Below are 5,874 nucleotides of genomic sequence, written 5' to 3' on the forward strand. Positions count from 1 at the left end.
ACTGTGGAAATTAAGTGTATTACAAAGTTTGTAACGAGAAAGAAAAAACTAGTTTTAAATAAGAAAGTAGTTGTATCGCTGAAGTTTCTCGGAAAGAATTTTTTTTGAAATTATCAAACAAGCAGATACGTAACAGTATAATGTTTTAAGTGAAAGATAAGTTATGTTACTGTAAACGTTTCAAGATCTATCAGAGGAAATATCTGCCATGAAATAGTCGATAAATTAGTTTTTCTGAGCCTGCTAAGTGAAATTCTACATGATTAGTTTGCATTGAATGATTTATTCATTTATCTAGCAATATGTCTTTAGTACAATGTCTCATGTTAATTCAGCTTGTTTTCACACATTTTTACACACATGAAAAGTATAAGCTAACTGAAATAGTAATATGAACATAATGTACAAAAATTCTATGAAAATTAATAATTTATTTTATAAGCTAAGATGTTTCAGTATGAGTGAACGACAGTTTATTTAGAAGTGTGAATAATCAATTTATGGAGTCTACTTGAATAGAAAGTATCCAACAATTGTACGCTAACTGAAATGTCCCGTCAAATATCGTGAATACACAATTAATGTTTTGTATCACTCTATAAAGTGAAAAACTATGTTTACTGACTTTTAAATTCAGTGACACATGAAAGCTCTGGTTAAAGTACAGTGGACATTAAATTTATGTAGAAAATGTTTGAACCATTTATTTTCTATATTAAGTAAATTGCAAATACATAAATAGCGATAATGTATTATAATTGTCTTGTTCAACTTTTTTTTTCATGAAATGTTTCTGTCATATTGATCACCCTTTTCTTTTAGTCAGATATAGTGTTCTACATTCAAACAAAAACTTTATCTGTTTTAGTGAACACAAAAGATCAAAAGCTTTCTAAACATGATGTCCTGTTTTGAGAACTGATTTGTTGTTATATTTAACCAACAGTAGATTTACATGTAATTAAATATAGATGCTTACCACATGTTGAGAGAATGAGCTCATCATCCTTCACCTATACAAATACTATCCATAGTAACATTGTCCACCTTGGTAAAACACATGTAATACAAATAAATATATAAATGAAAACAAAAACATAAGTTGAGACCTGTATGCAGCCCTACAGGACTGTCAGCCTTTGTAAGTTGTATTTAATGCTTTACTTATAAAATGAAACTGTAACACATGATAATGAAATTATATTAAATTATTAGTTTAAGACTTTTTTACCGCAATGTCATCTTGATATACATCATAACAATACGCCCTCTGATTCTACTTCGTGGAATTAGCAACATATTTTATGGACAGTTTCTGTTGTCATGTCCACCTGTCATGCCAGCCTAGCATACACCCTCTGGTTCCACTTCGTTCAACTATGACGTCATCCTCTCTAACTTTCCTACATTGCCCTCTGGCGGCGTATCTTGCAAGTACTGCCCTAACTACTAATAATTCACAAGAAAATGTAATATTGTTATTAACAAGAGAATCAACATCTACTCCCACAAGTAAGACAAATAAAATTAGCAGAAGATATTTCTGAATTTAACAGGAAATTAAGGCTAACATTTTTAGGATTTTCGCACACACACACACACACACACACATGCACATACATATATTTGTGTGTGTATATGTACACATATATAATTTTTTCTTCACTAATGTAAGATCACATAAATTTCCTTATTTATAGCTGTCAACCTCTAATATTCATGAATAAGTGAGAAAATTAAAAAGCTTAGATCCAGGACTAAGTCCTGGCAGGGGGCCCATGGGGTGAAGCCCCCCTTTCCGAAAGCAAATTTCGTATTTTTAGAACCTAAATGGAGGGCTTTGGTGGCTTTTCAGCATGTTGTTAAAACATAGATGAAACGAGTCCTGTTCACACAAAATACTTGTAGTTCTTACATAAACAATTTTAATCATTTCAACAGAATGTTAAAAATTCACACTACACCTATACACTTACAGGTTTATAAAACATATGATGTTCACAAAAATTCAAAGTGATGCAAGTATGACAAGTTTAAAAATGGAACATTTCCAGAGAATGCACTTGACCTACAAGAAATGTTTCCCAGAAGTAATTTTTCCTTTATGATGGTTTCCCAAAATTATATATTCAAAAGTCATTCAACATTCTTTCAACATCACGCAGTTCTTGGTGCTTGCATCTGGCTGAACCTTACAGACAGTACATCTAAAATAATTCTTACGGAATGATTCAGGCAAGATGCATGGACACTTTTTTCCCCATTCTGTATTGAACTTAGTATTATACTTTGCAGCATCTTTAAATTTTGTCAATTTGCGTTATTTTGATTTTGATGGACCATTAAATACTAAACCACTTTCACTCATCTTGTTTACTAGATTGACAACAAATAGTGTGTTCTTGATTGTATGTGATAGCTCACTTCATTGGTTATCAAGTGAACATAGAACCAGTCATTTGATGTAATATATACATGCAGCAACTATCTATTTTAGACTGGTTCTATCCTCGCTACCCATTGCACACACTTGAAGTAAATGACTAGGACCGTTCTAACAGTTTTGTGAAGATAATCACATGTTTAATATCATATGATGAAGAAAAAAGAAATTAAACAGTGATAACTGTGATATTTTAGCACCCAAACGTAAGAGCGTGATATGTGTTCAAAATGTATGATTCTCACGTAATATGCGTGAGAGTTGACAGGTATCCTGAATCGGCATGCATATCAAGGTGAGAGTTATGTCAATCACCTTGCCCAGCGGAATTTATAGATGCAATTCTATCTATGTTACGTTTACAGAATATTTGACAATCTTACTTTTATCACTCATAAGTATATTGCCTGTTCAAGTAATAAATGTAACTTATTTTTACTAAAATAGGTCCACATTGGCTTTTGGCTACTTAAAAGATTGTGTATGTGAAAGTGAATGGGTTTTATTAAATATGTATATTAAAATATTATAAAATTCGGCAAGCTTTGAGTTGTAGTAATTTATAAAAACAAAAGACAAAACTATACATATAATATGGTGAGAATATTTGTATTATCTGAATGACAAGGATGGTTAGTTTAAATGTTATTTTATTAGAAGCTCTAGATTTGATTTTGTTTTTCTTAATCTTATTTAATATGTAGTGATCCTCCCAGGTAACTCACAATGACCAAATACCTATTCAGACAGACTTCAATAGGAAGGGAGAAAGAGCTCTAGTTAGCATCTATAGTAATATAATTGTGTGAATGATGTGTTAATAGTGACATTTGTTGTTACTAAGATTTATGTCAGTCTGTATTATTAGTTGTGAGCTTATAATTCAAGAAAGGTAAAATTGATAATATAATCTGTGATGTAGAGGATACATTCTTTGATTCACCACACTCTCTGTTGTCGGCTACAGTTTCGCCTATTCAAGGCTCATTAGTACAGCTTAGGTCAATGTCTTCATAATGTTCACACGCCTATATAAACTTAGGTTACTATCTGGTTAGAAAGAACTAAAAATTCACATGAAAGTTGTGAACTTAATTGTAAGTAAATTTAATTATTACAATGGTTCATACTATCAACTACTATATATACCACCATAAGATTTTCATATGACGTAGTTTACGTGTAATAGGCGTAAATCATGACTTCACTGCTAACAACGATTGCAGCAATGACTTGCGTTATAAAGAAAAAGGTGTAAAACGAGATAAAAAACATATTTTTCTACCACTTCCCGTCAAATAAAGACTTAAGAAGAAATGGGTTGTAGCTATTAAGCGAGATAAAGGGCCTGTATTTCAAGTTAAGATTGTCGTATATGAGCGATAACTAGGGAACTGGGAACTTGTGGCTTCACTATCAATGGCATCCTGCTCCATGTATCACCAATCCCTTTTGACTCATTTCCTTCTCCTCCTTCTCACTCGTGGGTGTCATCGGTTTGAAATCTTTATCACCAATATTTCACATACTCTTTTCCAATCCACATATGTTCTTCTTTATCCAAACTGATTATTACTACCCGAAACTTCAGCAGCTCGTGAAAGGAGTTCATTTCTGCTAATTTCCCTTTCCTCCATTTCCCACCTCTATGTAGTGTGTCCGAGAGGTTTATGTTGTGCAATTGTGGAGACTGTGGTTGCTTGGAATATCAGCTGGTGATCCATGTGGTCCTATTTTGGGGATAATGTTGCATGGGTTACATCATACTACTCCAGATGATCCACCTCAGTGGACTTGAGCCTGAGAGAATGATGTTGCACTGGGTGATGTGATGAGGGTTGCATGGGAACTCACACCAAAACTGTCTTCAAGTGGAGGCCGATTCCACCAATCTCGATGTCAACCCATGGCCAGTAAATCACACTGATGAGATGGGGTATTCCATAAGACTGCTAGTAGGTTTTCCTTGTGGTATTTTGCTTGCCCACCCCTCCAATCCATTTGATTGTGGCCTGATATTCAAAATAGGGGTTTGTCACCCATTGCACTGCTCCCAGTGTAGACATTCCTCTGGACTCCTCACCATGTCCCCCTTTTCTTCTAGTGGAATATGGGAGTACTTGCCACTGGGGCGGTGGACCATGGAGGAAACCTCCTGAATGTGCTCAATTCTACTCAGTAGAGAGTAGGGTGGTGTTGCTCTGCTGTAGATGGTGTAGATCCTCTATATGCATCACAATCATATATTGAAATAGAGTAGATCCACCACATTGCAGTTCACCCCTCTGGTTGGGATCCCTCATTCTACCATAGACTGGATGTTGGTTCCCAGCTAGTGATTTTGGATTCGAGCTGAACATATCAACATAAAACAAGCTCTCACACATGTGTTGGTCTTGATTCCTTCTTCTACTTCACGGGATTTTGCTTCATATGCTCCACCTCCGTGTGGTGGATCTTGGAGTTTGATGTTGTGTGTATCTGGCTTTTCTATATCCCTCTATGTGGGATTCTAGCTATTATGCGAGAGGGGGAGGGGTAAGGTACCATATCAGTAGTTAATTTCCTACACTGAAAATATATTTCCGATAGGTACTTACTCCTGCTCTCATTTCCCACCCTTCCTCCCCACTACTGATGCTTAATTTCTGCTTAATCTCGAAGTAATGGTTAGATGGAATCGAATAGAGGGAGTAATGTGCATCAGAAGAGTGTGTTACACTCCTATTTGTGGAGATTGTTGCAGAATAATTTACATGCAAAGACGCAGTGAACCACGTTGATTGTGGTGTAGGTGGAAGTTTGAAGGCCAGTGGCATGTGAAACAAAATTTGCATATAGAGGGCAGCACTGAACGAGAAGAGCTATTATGTGAAAAGAGGTAAGTACCTATGGAAATATATTTTCAATATAGGAAAATAATAATTTTCAAATGTTTTCACATGTTTAAATTGGTTTAATTGTAATTTTAAAATGTCATAGATTTAGATCTAGCTATATAAAGGCAACAAGCGATGTAGGTCTACTTAACCCAATGACTACCGGCTACTAACTTTCTTAGTAGGCAATGCAAGTCTTGCTATATTTCATTCGAACAATAAAACTAGTGGACGAATATCTTCGAAAGTTCATAAGTACTTTGACAAATGTAGGTAGTTTAAGAAACACAAAGCCTATTACTTTTAATAAATTTAGTTTTTTTGGATTATGATCTTTAATATCTTGGAAAATTACATTAGGAAATGGTATTTATAAGAAATGATTACAATATTTATATTTGCTACAGATTTGAACTTATTACTTTTAATGTTTTAGTACATTATTTTGAAATCCAAAAAAACTGTATCCTCCATAAAATGCAAATTTTATCTATTTTTAATTTTTAATAATCACGTATACTTCTTATGGTTTCAAGTAATATACAGGCCCGT

The sequence above is a fragment of the Limulus polyphemus genome, unplaced genomic scaffold (assembly GCF_000517525.1).
Source record: "Limulus polyphemus unplaced genomic scaffold, Limulus_polyphemus-2.1.2 Scaffold3508, whole genome shotgun sequence".
Taxonomy (NCBI): domain Eukaryota; kingdom Metazoa; phylum Arthropoda; class Merostomata; order Xiphosura; family Limulidae; genus Limulus; species Limulus polyphemus.